Source organism: Lathamus discolor, chromosome 7, assembly GCF_037157495.1.
Source record: "Lathamus discolor isolate bLatDis1 chromosome 7, bLatDis1.hap1, whole genome shotgun sequence".
In the NCBI taxonomy this organism is placed as follows: Eukaryota; Metazoa; Chordata; class Aves; order Psittaciformes; family Psittacidae; genus Lathamus; species Lathamus discolor.
The window spans coordinates 19,175,946-19,192,883 of record NC_088890.1 but is presented as its reverse complement, the minus strand read 5'-3'; the positions used below and the strand labels follow the sequence as shown (position 1 = coordinate 19,192,883).

The window sequence follows — 16,938 nt, the reverse complement described above, 5'->3', positions numbered from 1 at the left end:
ACTTCAGGAATGGCTGTGAGTCAGTAGAGGTGGCAAAAAAAGGAAAAGGGGGGATAAGCAACAGGAAAACACCAAGAAAATGCTAAAAATTTTAACACATGTTGAAGTAGCCAATATATGGCTCAAAGTACTGGTTTTCATGTTTAGGCAATGCTGCAGTAAGATCAATGTGTCCAGGAGGGAGGATGGAGGATGTGGCTGGGCAGAGGCTGGTGCTAAGTTACAGTGGTGCAGGAGCCAGTCAGGCCTCAGGGTCAGTGCAAACCATCCCCACACACAGTGGTCTTTTCACACTGCTTTTGTTCTTGCAGGTACCAGACCTGATTCCACTCCGTGTTGGGAATCCCTGCTGGGCAGTGGATGGATTCACTTTGCACCAGGTGAAGATTATCCTTTGTACGAGTCGTTCCATGGGTGATGTATCCTCTTCCACTAGCTGGAACATGCTTCTTTTAAGGCTCTGCTCTGTAAATCATTCCCATGTCACTGTGGAGAATGCAATATATATTATGGTAGCCTGCAGCACCTCTGTAGTGCTAGTGGGACAGAGAGGAGATAGGAGAATTAGAAATTGAACTGTATATAAACTTCTGCAGTCAGATTTTCAGATGAACAAGAGCAGGGGCAGCTTTGTAAACCAGCAACCAAGAGCAGGGCTGCCTCTAACTCTGGGGATAATTGCCATGAAAACTTCAAGTAAAGTAGCACAAAACACAAGCAGGTATGAAAAAGGTAGCTGAAAATAGCTGCTCCAGGAATGTTTCTTTGCAAAGGTCCTAGACATCAAAAGTCAATTGAATAAACAGCGTGGTAATTTTAGATGTTCTTGGAAAATAGATTTTAAAGGGCAGAATGGGGCAAACCAGAAAATTATGGCTCAGCAAAAAATCCAGGAGAAAAAAAGCTTGGAGGGGAAAATGAATGCAAGTAAGACACTTACAAGCCTTATATACATACTTATGTATGTATAGGTAGATTAACTCATGCATGTGTGTGTGATTACAGATATACCGTATGGTGGGCATATATAGAATCATAGAATAGTTAGGGTTGGAAAGGACCTCAAGATCATCTAGTTCCAACCCCCCTGCCATGGACAGGGACACCTCACACTAAACCATCCCACACAAGGCTTCATCTAACCTGGCCTTGAACACTGCCAGGGATGGAGCACTCACACCCTCCCTGGGCAACCGATTCCAGTGCCTCACCACCCTAACAGGAAAGAATTTCCTCCTTATATCCAATCTAAACTTCCCCTGTTTCAGTTTTAACCCGTTACCCCTTGTCCTGTCACTACAGTCCCTGATGAAGAGTCCCTCCCCAGCATCCCTATAGGCCCCCTTCAGATACTGGAAGGCTGCTATTAGGTCCCCACACAGCCTTCTCTTCTCCAGGCTGAACAGCCCCAACTTCCTCAGCCTGTCTTCATACGGGAGGTGCTCCAGTCCCCTGATCATCCTCGTGGCCCTCCTCTGGACTTGTTCCAACAGTTCCATGTCCTTTTTATGTTGAGGACACCAGAACTGCACACAATGCTCCAGGTGAGGTCTCACAAGAGTATAGTTATATATATATAATTTTCAGGTCCTTTCCAACCCTAACTATTCTATGATTCTATATATAACATATATAGTGTATATGTATGCATATACACTATATATTTTTTGCAAAGGTCCTATATATATATATATATATACACTATATATTTTTTATATAGTGTATATGTATGCATATACACTATTGATAAAAAAAGAAGCCAGCACAAAACCAACACTTTCTGCACCAAACTGAAGATGAGTGAGTTTCAGAGAGGTTAACTTGACCAAAGTCCAAGGCCTTGAGCAGGAAAGCAAGTTGTTTAATGAGTTGGACCAGTGCTAAACGGCATCTGACCGAGGACGGTTATGACCAGAATACAGTGAGGGTGAGATCCAGCCACCCAGCAGCAGAATGGATGGATGCCAGAGAGCTGGAATAGCCTGGACATGCACAAAACAGGGAGCTCAGCGTGTGTGCAAAAAGCCCCAATGAGGGGAAGGCAGGGTACAACCTTGAACAGGCTGGGAGGTACCCTGCAATTATCAGCAAGTATCGATGGCCACAAACTGGGAAACCTTTGTCTCTGCTCAACAGAGCAGCAAACCACGATTCACAAAGTGCCTTCTCTTTGCTGTGAGGAGTGCCTCCCCGTGCCAGATGGATGGTGGCACATCCAGGGTTATTCCAGCCGGTGGGCTGATGCATGTGAGCTGCGAGTGCAGCGGGAGGAGCAGGGGTGCCAGCGCAGAAAGCAGAGCAGCAGGGACAGCCTCCATGGGACAGTGCTGGGAGCAGTAGGGCAGGATTCAGTGTTAACACTGATGTGGAGGTACCGTCATGCAGGTCACACTTGGAAAACATTAAAGGGCAATTTAAGCACTTGGAGAGGAAAGGATTGAGTTGTAGCAAGGAAAAATAGCTGGAAGATGGAAGAAGCAGCAGAATATCTGTTACATCATTCACTAACACACACTGATGGCTGGGAAGAGGATAATCCCTCTCCATTTTTTATGCCACATTGGAACAAGCAGTGAATAAATGGGAATAATCCTGTGACAGCAAATGGTGCCTGTGCGCTATTAGCTCCCAAGCAGTGTGTCTCAGCAGCAAGACAAAAGCAGACTGGTTCAAGGGCAAGTACTTTAGAGATGGTCCAGCATTGCATCAGGTTCATGTGAGTTGTGGGGAGTGGATTTTAGAAGCTGGTCATATCTGCACCACATAAAATATAATAATTGAAACTCAAACCACACCCCAAAAGGAGGCAACAGCAGCAGAGCCATCTCATTTACCAGAGGAGAACAAGGAACAGGGGAAAAGAAAGGTCCATAAAGCAAGAGATGAGGATGGGAAAGTCAAGGGAGAGGTGAAAGGATAGTGGAAATTGAGAGTAAATAACACCATGTAAGAGGCAATTTTAATCAGCTACAAAAAAAATGAGGTACATGCAGCCCCAATTGCAAGCGCAGCCTGTGAGATGGGCAGATACCTGCCACAGCAGCTAAGGATGGATGCTGCAGCCCGCTGGAGCTTTACAGGGCACTAACCAGATATTCCTGAAACACCATGGAGGCGCAGGTTTCTTTCTGAGCAGTTAGAAGGACACAAAAAGAAACCAATTGCCCAAGTGTTTTTTACTTGATAATGTCAAATCACAGCTGAAGAAGATTAAATATACAACCCACATTGCTGTAATACTGCAAATAACACTAGCATTTCAAGAGGGCTAAACCATGCTTTCCTTGCTTGAGGCCCTTCTCTCTGACCTTTGAAGGTCTGGTCTCAAGACATGATGTAAATCATCTCGAGAGTTTTCTTCACCTCTGCTCAATGAAGGATATTCCTATTCTTGGAAAGCAGGGTTAGTCTTTCCGATAACAGAAGGAGAGATACTGGAGGTACTTGGGCATCTGAATTCTCTGCTTCCCAAAGTCACGCAGGCACCTCTGCAGTGGCAAAGCAGCTTCCATCAGGAAGGAGGAGCGCACAGAGATGGACTCTCAGTTCCAGATGGTTTGAATTCTCTGCACACTCATTAAACATGGCATAAAACTCCCTAAAGTAATAATCCAGCTATTTTCACCCAAAGTAAAGCAATAGGTACCAGGGCAGTACAGCACAGGGCTGTGAGCATGTACCCTCAAATCCCACTCACTCTGGGACTCATAGTGCACTCAGGAGAAGGGAACAAGAGCATCTGCTTCAGTTAAATTGACATTCGAGCCAGTGGCCATTTGGTAGATGCTGTTTAGGTACAGCAACATATGCAGTGATGCCAGAGCTAAATCCCCCTATGTTTTAGAACTTAGCAGGATGTTCAGACTGCACCCTTTCCACCAATAGGTTTATTTTAAAAGACAACATGATATTAAACCCTTGCAGTAGTATTTGCATCACACACAGCCTCCCTTGATGAGTAAATGTGTGCCTTGCTTGCTGCAAGAACTCAGTAGAAGTTGTAGAACACTTCTAAGATGAGCACTCTTTCTTTGCCTGATGTGAAAATTACTTCTTGTAGTAGAGTGTAAAATAAATAAATGTGGTTGTGTTTGAAAAGAAGCTGTGGAAAATACATCAATATTTGTAATTACAGTGGCAGCTGCTGCTCTGTGAGCAGTCACGGATGAAGGTGGCTTTCTCATGCATCCTATACCCGTTCTCCCCACCCATCCCCACTATGGCTCTTCCTTCCCATGTGCCTCATGCCTGTATCCTGTCCCTCCATGCACCCTGTGATGCTCCCTGAACACCAGCTAAACTACAGGCATTGCTTCCACAGGGCACTGAAGTGGAGGGCAGGACAGTGTGGGTTAGCCAGAACAGCTGAGCCTTCCCAGTTTGGATTTGCCCTACCTCAAACAGTAACTTCAAGGAATTGGACATTATTGAGAGCTAATAACAGCTACCAAATCTGGTTCATGTTGACCAAGGGGTTCAGGTGCGTTACAGCACAGAAATATAGATCGATGGGCAGAGAGTGTAACCGTATGAGACTATTGCCTTAGAAACACAGGCTTAAAAGAATCATCAAAGGACAAAAGTCACGAAGGCACTGCAGGGAAGGCTGAAAAGGCTGAGCTGACGAGGAGGAAAATGGAGTAAGTCCCCAGAGGACTGAAAGATTTCCAAATCCTTGCTCTCCATTTCAGATCATCTCAGTACACTAACAACTATCACATCAAGCAGCCAACAACCTGAGGAGTTAAATAAGCTTTTTGCTGCCAGCACATGTAACCCCCAGTGAATTCCAAACAAATGGTTTACTTGAAGGTATTATATGTACTGTAATCAATATCCCAATTACAGCAGGGCTGTTACAAGGTTAAAAAATGTAATTTTAGGCATGCAAAACCCCTCCAGTTTGGACAGAGACTGGGCAAGAGCAATCAGCACTTCTGAAAGTCTTTGAAATTTAGTAAAAGGGCTAAAGTTGTGTAATTACCAGTGAGAGGCATTGTAGCAAAGCAGATAAAGTTAATTATACAGTACAGGAGCATCTTCTGTTGTGGTAGTAATCATAGTCAACAGAGAAGTGCTCAGCAGGGGGAACCACATACAATAAAAGCAATCGTGGTGAAAGTGTACAGCACGAATTACCTAAAAGATAAAGGCAGATACAGACACACAGCTGGAGCTGACAGATCTTAATAAAGATTTGTGGGTTTCTACATGCAACAGGATACCTTAAAAAGCAGCAGTACTTACCCTGCGGATGGTACCCCCCAGAAACCATCACATCAGCCTGAATGGGGCACCAATATTAGTGCTCCATGCAGGAAAGCAAGGGCCGGATCCAGCACCAGTCTGTGACAATATTGACACCACTTGTCATGGGGAACACCAGCTATGTCCAGGGTGCTGCTGCTGTGCATGAAACAGATACATCAGCGAGTTGGTCTAGAGTACCAATGTTCTGGAAGGAACTCTAGGGGAAAAGATTCAGTAAATAGGCCTCACTTTGAAATTCAGCCTCACAGGTTACCACTTGGTACAGACCATCCACCAGTCTGCGTTAAACACAGGCAGATTGAACACAGCACCTAAAACACAAGCTTCAAGCATAAATCACTTGTGTGTGTGTATATTTACACATCTTCACAAACAGCATTTCAGTCTCTTGGCTTGACGATGGAACAGGCTCCATGCAAGATTTCACTTCCCCATGCTGGCAGTGCTCTCTCCCACTGCTCATTACAGCCATTTCACCCCGGAGCTGTCTCTTCATATGTGTTGTGCTGCCACCAAATACAGTGGGTCCTCTGCTGTCCAAAAAGATGCAATCTCAGGCCATCACCATCCACTGCACCCAGGTACAGGGAGAAGGAAGAGGCTCCTCCCTGCCCCATCCCATCCCATCCCATCCCCTCCTGTCAGTTTGATTTCTCATGGCTCTAACGTATGAATAGCTTTTCAGATCTCTAATTACCAATGCGCTTTCATTCCAGGGTAATAAACTCCCCCTAACATGGCTGTTTGTTGGATCACCCTGATTAACAGACTTTAATGCTGTAAAAGAGTTAATCCGGAAGCTGTGCGAGATGTTGTCCTTCAACACATCCTGATGTGCTAGTAGGAAAAGATTTATTGATTTGAAAATAAGCAGATAAATAAGAGACACGAATTGCTGTGAAACAGATACCTGGCCGATCAGATGCAATCAGCGATATGAAAAGGGTAACAAAACAGCATCAAGGAGGCGAAGAAGTGCATAAATCCAACTCTAAGGGCATTTTCTAACTGCCCTTACACTGGTGCCACGGGTTGTCTGATGCTATATTAGACATTAGTGGATCTGCACTGGCAGAGGGCTTGACCTTGTGCCTTTCACTCCTTGCTAACACAGACTGTAATTCCTGAGAGCAACACTTCCAGAGAAGAGAGCCGTATCTTGCCAACAGTAATTACTTACAAACCCAGGTAATTTCTAGGACCTGATTCGGAAGAAATCAACGCCAAACACCTGTAGGTTTATACAGTGCAGCTGTGAGTATTGCTGTCAACACTTCCGCTACTGAAGGATGAAGTGATTCAAGTGTCATCTTTTCCAGAGTTTAATGGTCCTGAAAATGAAACAAACCTGTTGGCCTTGAAGATGTCTGAGGATCACAGTGAGGTAAGAAAGTGTAATTGGTGTTACTGACGTGAGGCTGCAGCTCATGGTGTGGTGGCTGTGCAAAAAGAGCTCTTCGATACAGCATGGGCTTCTTCAGCCTGGAGATGTGAAAGCTCTGGGGAGACCTTTGAGCAGCTTCCAGTGCTTAAAGGGGCTGCAGGAAACCTGGAGAGGGGCTTTGGACAAGGGCCTGTAGGGACGGGACAAGGGGGAACGGCTTTAACCTGCCAGAGGGGAGACTGAGATGAGCTCTTAGGCAGAAGCTCTTCCCTGTGAGGGTGCTGAGGCGCTGGCACAGGGTGCCCAGAGAAGCTGTGGCTGCCCCATCCCTGGCAGTGCTCAAGGCCAGGTTGGACGTGGCTTGGAGCAGCCTGCTCTAGTGGAAGGTGTCCCTGCCCATGGCAAGGGGTTGAAACTGGATGAACTTTAAGGTCCCTTCCAGCCCCAGCCCCTCTATGATTCATTGTATGATTCTATGGACATACCAGCCAGCTCCCAGGACACTTCATTCCAACCATGATGGGAATTGAAGCCATTCAGCAATACCCAGGTCCAACCCCAGGCCTTGCTGTGAATCCTGATCTATTGGCAGAGGCTGCTCCCAGTGCCGGGGTCCTCCATGCTTTTGAAACCCTAGAAAACCAGGCAGTGCCACCAGACCTCCTTGGAGAGTGAAGCAGGACACTTCTGTGACCTGCTGCCGGCAGCCCTAACGACCTATGATTCTATGTGTGCTTTTCCCTTTGAGGGCTGGGAGAGAAGAGCCCCCGTACCCAGCGGGGCTCTATGAGTGGATGGAGCAGGGGCAGCAGGGTCCCTGGCTGGTGGCCCCAGAGCTTCCGGGTAGCAGTTAGCGATAGCGGGGCTCGTTTGCACGCTGGGGGAGAGGAAACACAAGCCCAGCAAACCGAGCACCCGGAATTAGAGACGCGGCGCAGCTCTTGCTCTGAAACACTGCCAGCTTGTGGCAGCTCGCTGCGGAACACGCTGCGCCTAACCGGCCGCGCTGGAGGGACATCGGGCGGCTCGGGTACGGCCCTAAGGCAGAAGGGCTGGTCAGCAAACAAGGGGTAACCTCACACAGGGGCACGGAAAGCCACCTTGCCCTGGGGAAGGAGGAGATATGGCAAAATGTGTTTTCCAGCTATGGGGTTTCTGTGCCAAAACCACCATCAGGTAGGGGTGACCTCCCTGAATGCTATCAAAGCCACTGCTGGGGTTGGTGTGAGCAGGAATGCAGACAGCATTAGTGCTTTGTGGGTGCAGAGCCATAGAGAAGTCCTGAGTAGGCGCATAAGGAGCTGGCTCCTGCTTTCAGCTGGATAACCCGGGTGCATTATGCCATTTAAACAACCTGCAGCATATCCACCAGCTTCTCTTCCAGCAAGAGCATCGTTTCTTGTTACCAGGAGCCACCACCAGGCTCCTCGCAGCCCTGCTGCATCTTGCAGTGAAGGAAACAACCATTTGAAGTCCATTTAGTGGGGATATTCATAATCAATGAATATGAATATTCATTGATTGGGACCATTTGAATGCTGTAAGGCCACGTGAGAATGATGTTCAGCACAAGGCCTTGTTTCTTCATATAAATATTGAGATGTAAATGTTCTCTCTGAATCTTTCATGTTTAGCATTGAGCATCATGTCTGCGTAGGCAGCTCCCTTGCTCCCAGTTATTGCTTATATATACATAAATATGAAAATGTGAGCCAATATTTAGAGACAATTAGTGATGGATGGGGTTTATTAATTAGTGTTTCATTACAAAACAAACCCCAAGCTTTTAGCATGAACTGCACAGAGGAAAATGAAAACTCAGCCCCCTTTTCTCCCACAGAGCAACTTAGTTTGGGGCCAATTAAAAAGTGGCGAATTCAGAAACAGGGGAATAAAACACTTTTTCTGCCAAAGTACATAAAGAAACTGTGGCTTTTACTGCCACAATGAATTGCAATGAACACAGCGATGTTGACAAGACATGGGTATTTCTATGTACAGTGAGAATGGCCAGAGCTCTAATAGTTGTGAATGTAGAAGAACAACCAGCACACCTCAGCTCTGGGGCACACTGCCCAAGAAATAGAGCTGGGGACAAGATTCAAGAGAAAAAGATGCAAGAGGCCTGAAAGTGTCTGTCATAAACCCCCTAATCAATAGGTCTCTGAGGAAATGTAAAGGCCAACAGGCAAGTAACATAAATGCTGCTGTGGAAGATCTCTGTGCAGTTTTCTGGAAAACATCAAAGCAATTCCTTCTCATGCAATCAATGCAAAAGTGATTGCATCTCAAAAAAGTAAGAAATGAAGACCAAAAAAACCCCGTTTTTAAAGAAATAAAGGAGCGGCTTAACTTAAAGCGCTGATTCTCCTGTATTTCATTCTAAAACATCAGAAGTACAAGCCAATGACTTAAGTGTATGAAGACAGGCTGAGGAAGTTGGGGCTGTTCAGCCTGGAGAAGAGAAGGCTGCGTGGGGACCTAATAGCAGCCTTCCAGTATCTGAAGGGGACTACAAGGATGCTGGAGAGGGACTCTTCATCAGGGACTGTAGTGACAGGACAAGGTGTGATGGATTTAAAATTAAATGGGGAAGTTCAGGTTAGATATAAGGAGGAAGTTCTTTACTGTGAGGGTGGTGAGGCACTGGAACAGGTTGCCCAAAGAAGTGGTAAATGCTCCATCCCTGGCAGTGTTCAAGGCCAGGTTGGACAGAGCCTTGGGTGACATGGTCTAGGGTGAAGTGTCCCTGTCCATGGGAGGGAGTTGAAACTGGATGATCTTAAGGTCCTTTCCAGCTCAAACCATTCTGTGATTCTATGAAGAAAAAATCAGAATCAACAAATCAGATATTGGCACTTACTTATAAAAAAATGCAGCAGACCGAATTATTCACACCCAACACAAAGAAGCCAATCTTAGGAATACACTGTGCCAAAACAGTCAAGGGAATGGTTTATCCCATGACCCAGACCAAAAAACCAACCCCCAAATAGAGGCAGTAACAAAAAGCCTTGTGTTTAAAACCCAGAAACAGACATTATTTAAAACCATAAAGTGTCTGGAGGAGCCCAGCTGGGCAAGGAAACGTGGTCCAACCAGGCTGGGTGGGATGCTGCATCCCACAGGATAGCCCTGGGCACCCAAAATTCCCCTCTGCAGGAGCCCCACTCCCCCAGCGCTGCCCAGGAAAACTCCTCACATGCAAGTTCATGAAGACGCATCCGTGCTGCATCCAGGTAACATCCGGCACAACCAGCGTGCAGGCAGCCCCCAGCCGGCACAACCAGCGCGCAGGCAGCCCCTAGTGCGCAGGCAGTGGGGCTGATGGGGCGGGGGGACACATGGGGCCACCAGACCTCACTGCCACTCACCCGCCTTGGCTGGGCACTGGCCAGTGCCACGCTCCGTACCCGGGTACCAGCAGTGTGTGCTGTGTGCGGTCTGGAAACGCAAACGTACAGGTGTTTAATGAAAAGATGGGAAAACGTGAAGAAAAGCTGGATGAAAAGTACACGGGAATGTGGGACAGAAGTCGGGTGTGATGGGGGGGGGGGGTGTGTCCCAACCGGATGAAATATAACCAAACCACAGGGGGTTAAAGCCCCTTTTACTTGCTTTCTGCATTCTGAGCCACAGGCACGCCTTGGGGGGACGCACCCCACCTCTTTCTTACGACTTCGAGGACTGGGACCTCCTTTTTTGCCGTTTTCCCCAGCAAAAGCCGAGGTCCCTCGTTAGGCTTCACCTCCCGACCCTGCGCGCAGAGCACCCACCGGCAAACGGGACCCAGCGCCTCCGCACCGGGCGTTCGCAACCGCTTCAACCGGTCACACTCAGTCCCTGCAGCCGTCGCTGGGCGTTCGCAGCCGTGCCCCGTTCGCGTTTCCTGCGCGTCCTCACAGCGCGCACACTGCGCTGCCTGCGCAGCCCCGCGGCCACCGCACCGCCCATGCGCGCCTCTCCTCCCGGCCTCCGCGACACCAGGGGGCGCTGCGAGGCGGAAGCGCCCCGCCGATTTCCGTCCGTCGCGGCTGAGTCACTGGGCAGCGCCGCCGCCGCCGCTGCTCGCCCGGAGCCCGCCTGGGCCTCGGGTACCCCGGTTCCGTCCCGCCGCCATGCCGCTGGAGAGCCGGGAGGAGGAAGGGCTGCCCAAGAACCCCGACCTCCGCATCGCCCAGCTCCGCTTCCTCCTCGGCCTGCGGCCCCGCGCGCCCCACGAGCGTGCGGCTCCACAGTGAGTGCGGCCCGGGCTGAGGGGAGCCCCGTTAACCTCCTGTGTGCCCCTTCCAGCCCCTGCGTGTCCGTCTGGGGCAGGAGCCGGTCTGAGTGCCCGGGGTAGGCGGGGCTGGGGGGTGCCCTGTCCCCGGCTGTGACCGCTGTTGTATCGTGCCGGGGGGGTACAAGGCAGGGGTTGAGTACTGTGCGGCAGTGATCTCGGAGCAGAGCGCTGGAAAGGGGCCCAAGAGAAAGGTGGGGAAAGACCGAGCAGGGGCTGTTGTGATAGGACGCGGGTGATGGGTTTAAACTAAGAGAGGGGAGGATGTGGGGAAGGAATTCTTCACCATGAGGGTGTTAAAGCACTGGCACAGGTTGCCCAGGGAGGTGGTGGATGCACCGTGCCTGATTCAAGGCCAGGCTGGATGTGGTCCTGAGCAACCTGATGTAGTTGGAGGTGTCCCTGCACATTGCATGGGGTTGGACTGGATGAGCTTTGAAGGTCCCTTCCAACCCAAACTATTCTGTGGTGTTACGAAGTGCAAACAGGAGCAGTGATTGAAAAGGGTCAGAAAAGAAGTGTGACAGTACAGAAACACTGGCTGTTCCACGTCTGGATTTAATAGGTACCTGATCGTACAGGAGTTAGCTGGCATTGAGGAGCAGTCCTAATGTCCTCCAGTGCCCTGCTCTAGAAACACACTTGTTGCAGCAGTCAGCAGTAGAAGCCTTCCTGCTTTTCTTTCAGACATGGCTCCGTATTATGAAGCACTCTGCAAGTCTCTGGAGTGGCAGATGGACACGGAGCTGCTGAACAAAATGAAGAAAGCCAACAAGGAGGAGTTGAAACGTCTGGACAATGAATTAGAAGATGCAGAAAAGATCTTGGGGGAGAGCGAGATCTGAGATGCAATGATGGCCAAAGCCAAGTACCTGTGCAGGACTGGGAACAAGGTTGGTGCATGCAGAGGCTTTGTGGACTCATATGAAAACCACTGCATTGTAATCCTTTTAGCTAGGCACGTTGAGCACTGAGTGACTTACAGTGCGTTTCCTCTAGGGCACAACTCAAACATGGTGGGAACAGTGGGAATAGGGGAGGGTGTTACTGAAATTCAGGGAAAAAAACCTCAGTAGCCCTTGTAAGAACACCATTTTCCATTTGCAGACGTTATTTTTTCCTTGTGGTCTTACAGACTTTTCTAAGGTGTTTACACAGTAAAACTTGAAATCAAGGCACAGAGTAGGTTTTCATAGAGATTTAAAAGTTATATTAGAATCACCTCTTTTAACCTGACTTAAACTGATTCTTTAAGATTATTCAATGTTAGAGTTCTGTGGGTAACTAACAACATCAGGACTATCAGCAGGAGACAACACAGGAACTTACAACAGACATTTTGTGAATATTCTAGGTGCTTGTAGCATTCTTACAGTAGAAAATGCTGTCTTGTTAGGAGGGGGCTCTCACTGCCTTCCGCAAGACCTGTGACAAAACTGTGGCACTGGGGCATCGTCTGGATATCGTGTTCTATCTCCTAAGGATTGGCTTGTTTCACATGGATAACGACCTCATCACACGGAACATTGAGAAGGCAAAAAAGGTATCACTTCAGTCATTTGAGCGCACTAAAGCACTTTGAGATGAAGTGGAACAAAAGCAATGGAAGATAAACACCTTGCTGTCAAGAAATGACTAAGGCTGGTTGCGAGACGTTCACAGGGGGTGGGTGGGTGATACCTTGTAGCAGAACTCTTCCTATACCTGCATTTTTTTTATGAGAGGGAAGAGAAAAGAAAGGTTAATATCTTGTGTCGTCTGTTTTCTAGTAACTGATTTGATTTGAATTTGTAGCTCACCCCTTGCTCCCACTTCTTTGTTCTTAAAAGACAATTTTGTGTGTGATTAGCTTGTACAATTGCCAGCTGAATGCAGCTGCTGCCAGTGGAGCTGGCTCTGTGAAGTGTCAGTTTTACCTCTGGAAGCAGGAGCCCAGTGTCAACACGCTGCAGTCATTCCTTCTGCATTTCCACTGCTAGCTTCTTTGTCCCTGTGTTTCCAGGTTTGGAATTTCAGCAGTTCCTGTAGCAAGCTGCTGTTGCCAGTCTCTGCTCGTGCCATGAGACACCAAGGCAGAGGGGACAGGGAGTCTTCCTAGTTACCATGTTTCTTGGGCCATGACTTTTTGTGTTGTCTTCTCACAGCAACAAGAATTTGTCTCTGCCTGTGCCCCTGCTCACAGCCACATCAGTTTTGTGTTAGTATGGTTCTTAAAACCATATTAACTTTCAGGTATTTTCTGTGCTGCTAGTTGGACGGCTGTGATTTGAGCAGCAAAGGCAGGGTAAATACATTGCCACAGCCAAGGCTGACAGCAGTATTTGCCTGCATATCTCAAAAGACTGTTGGCACAACCTAGGGGGCTGTAAACTTTTCCTTTCAGTTGAAGCTTACACCATGCAAAAGCATCTGTCCTGTCCCAGGGAAGCCAGTTTCCTGCCCCTGTCACAAAGCCTTCTGGACTGTGTCAGCAAGCTGTAACAGAAAACAAGTTATTCCTTCTCTAATCACATGATAGTAGTTGGTTTACTGTACTTTACAAAATGCATTTACGTAAGTAAATATTGCTTTTTATTCTATTTTCAGTCTAATAGAAGAATAAGACTGGGACAGGAGAAACCGTCTCAAAGTGTACCAGGGCCTTTACTGTGTAGCTGTTCGAGATTTCAAGCAAGCAGCTGAGCTCTTCCTTGACGCAGTTTCAACGTTTACATCCTATGAACTGATGGATTACAAAACATTTGTGACATACACTCTCTATGTCAGCATGATTGCATTAGACAGGCCCGACCTCAGGGAGAAGGTAAGGAAAGCAGGTGACAGCACAGTTTATCTGTTTGTCTCTGGGCTGAAAGTGATGGTATTTAAACATGTTTGTTTGCTTTCAGGTTATTAAAGGAGCAGAGATTCTGGAAGCGTTACACAGTTTGCCAGCTGTACGACAGTATCTCTTTTCTCTCTACGAATGCCGCTATTCAGCCTTTATTCCAGTCATTAGGTAAGGCTCTGTTTTGGCCTGCAACACTAGTACAGGTGCTTCAGTTCCTTGTTTCAGATTCAGACACAACTTTCAGTTGTGTATCTAAAGTCCAGAACTAGAACTACTTTACGCAGGAAAGAAAAGAGATTATTTTACAGTGACCTAAAATCTGCTGCTGTTTGATTTCTCAAACAAGCAAAGAAGAATTTCATGTACAGTGAGCCTTCTGAAAAGGCACATCTGATTGGGTGTAAAAGCATTTTGAAAATGGCTGTGCAACACTGACATGAAGAGCAGGATCAGATGGGAAAGCTTTGAACGTTTTTATCTTTGAAAGAAGTTCTAGGACTTGTAGACTAAAGCCCCTGAAATCTCAGCCTGCAAAATAAATTACATAGAAGAAGGTTTTCATGGATCTTACCTTTGGCTTTTGGCTCTGGTTTGTATGTAAAAGAGTGACACTGAAGGAAAGCTTTTCAGAAAACTCTCATTCTTGCCAGTTCTCGGACTGCTCGTTTTCCTGTGTGAGATTTTGAATACAGGAGAATAACATACTTAGGAAGAGCAAAAAAGAACCCTTCGTTTTATGGAAGACTGATGAGACTGAGAGCCAAGGGCAGCATTTTTCTACTGTTGGCCTTACGACTATCTGTGAACTAAAACTGGTGGGAGTAAAAGTTACTTCAGTGCCTGGAAATCCTAGTAATTAATTTAAGAGGTAGTACAAGAAAGTGAATCTTACTTCCTCACACAGCTTTGGGGAGCAACGTTTCTTCAAGTAGTTACATACCAAGTACTGTTTGTTTCCCACCATATAGCAGCAGGGCCCAGCACTTGCCTTTAGTGAGGTGGTGTCCTCTATGCTGACAGAGGGTCTCACTAGCTTTGCCACAACATTGTCTGCATGTTATCACTGCTTCTGGTTCTGGGACTGATGCAGATTATATAAACTTACTTCTCTTTGGTGTGGAACACCTGAAGTGGGCAAGAACACAATACAGTTACATCCACACTGGTTACTTATTAACTGGTGTTCCCTGGTTTATCTAAGTAGCTGATACCTTCCATTTCTTACAGATTACTGACTCCTTTTCTTATTCTTTTCAGCTGTTGTAGAGCAAGAGATGAAAAAGGATTGGCTCTTTGCACCTCGTTGTTGAAACTAAGTACAGGAAATGAGAATTCATGCCTCTAGCCAGCTCCTAGAGTCCTACCGGTCACTGACATTAGAATACATGGCAGAAGCATTTGGAGTCAGTATAGAATTCGTAGATCAGTAAGTTATTTGGCTTTTTAAGTTCATAAAGAGCTCATTTTACATCTTGGAATTATTTATAATGATCCAATTATGAATAAAACCTTTGTTCTGCTTTGATTCTAACCATGCCAAGTTACGTTTCTGTGCAAGAGCTGGGCTAAAATTAAGCAAACCTTATGTTTCGGTAAAGAAAATGTTTTTAGTGCAGTCTGTGCCAAAACTTAACTCATAACTTTGGGGATCCACGCATTTTACAAACCCTGCGTGTCTCCTTATCTACTACTTGCTTTCAAGTACATAGACTGGATCTGATGTTTTTCATTTCAAACATCCTCTGCAGTCTCAACTTGCAATTCTCTTCTAGTGTAAAACCAACAGATTTAGATCAGGATGAGAACTAAGGGGAAGATTGACTTTTACTCTGTATACAGGAAACTTTGATTCAAATGCCTTCACCAGAGTCATTCCTTCATAGAGAAGTTTAATAGAAACATAGAAAAGTGTTAAAGAAAGGTGAATACTGCTTGAAATACTCAGAAATTAATTAATAGGTGTTTCAAGAGAAACCAAATACCTTCAATACAAAGGTAAATGTGCAAAAGTCATACTAGTCCTTATGCTTCCCAAGTGGTAACTTGTCTTATTGTTGATCACAGGAATTTTTTCTTCTACCATCAGTAATGTGCTGTAGACCACCAGCTGATTAAGCAAAACAGTAATTAAAACAAGCAGCATATTTGGAGCTACTACAAAGTAGGGAACTGTTCAGAGGCTTTCCTAAGGAGCTGATTGTGAATGGATTGAAGTTACTTACCTCAGGATAAATTACAAGTAGGCACACTGCACTGCTGCTACCTTTGCACTTGAAGGGTAGCTGATGATGAGCTAAGTGATAAATTTCACTCACTCAACTATGAGCCTTTGGCTTGAGAAGAAGGTACTAAGATGTTTTGTATTCAGATCACTAGAATTCTTGTATGTAATGTCCAAGCTTTAGTAAGATGAGGAGGAAGAAGATATCTGATGAAGATATATAGGCTGTTGCTTCAGAAACACAGTGTGTTGACACTGCTGGTCTGTAACAGCAGGTTCAGTGCTGCTGGGTCTGCAAGTCCGTGCTGAAACATCATTTAACCAACTTGCTTTTTCTTTTCTTTACCTAGGGAGCTTTCAAGATTCATTGCAGCAGGGCGATTACACTGCAAAATAGACAATGAGATTGTAGAAACTAACAGGTATGCTGACAATTCCTGACAGCCCAGTTGAATTCTGGACATTTGATGACACTTACTACAGAAATGGAAGTGGCTTTGTGTAAAATATGTTCTCACTTCTCTTTCTTTCTCCCTCACAATTCCTAGGCCTGATAGCAAGAATTGGCAGTACCAAGAAACCATCAAGAAAGGAGATTTGCTGCTAAACAGAGTTCAGAAACTTCCCAGAGTAATTAATATGTATTTTTTTTAATGCAAGGGAATGCAAACTTCAGATGTTTAAAACATTTTGGAATTAACCTATAAATATATTGTATAATTTGCTATACTGTAGGTTAAAGAAAACCATGACTAGCAAGAGAGGTAGTGTTTTCACTTTCCACTTCAGTCTGTAAAACAATGTTCTGTTTTGGTGTATGGATCCTGGTTCAGTTATTAAATGTATGATACAGTTGGTGATCCCCTGTAATACACTTTGTTTCTTGACCTCACTGTGTATACAGTGGTCAAAGATCTGTGAGCAGGGAGAACCAGTGGTGGTGGTGGTTCTGT

At 46.2% G+C, this 16,938-nt stretch overlaps 1 long non-coding RNA gene and 1 pseudogene across 1 annotated transcript; one reads left to right on the top strand and one right to left on the bottom strand.

Annotated features, from left to right (window-relative positions):
* Positions 1-8,437: 8,437 nt before the first annotated feature.
* Positions 8,438-10,621, bottom strand: LOC136018481 (uncharacterized). Its single transcript, XR_010614436.1, has 3 exons — positions 10,274-10,621; positions 10,030-10,099; positions 8,438-9,472 (listed from the first exon to the last, which is right to left on the bottom strand). It is a non-coding gene; the product is annotated as an uncharacterized LOC136018481 (long non-coding RNA).
* Positions 9,927-16,845, top strand: LOC136018480 (26S proteasome non-ATPase regulatory subunit 6-like; annotated as a pseudogene).
* Positions 16,846-16,938: the final 93 nt, after the last annotated feature.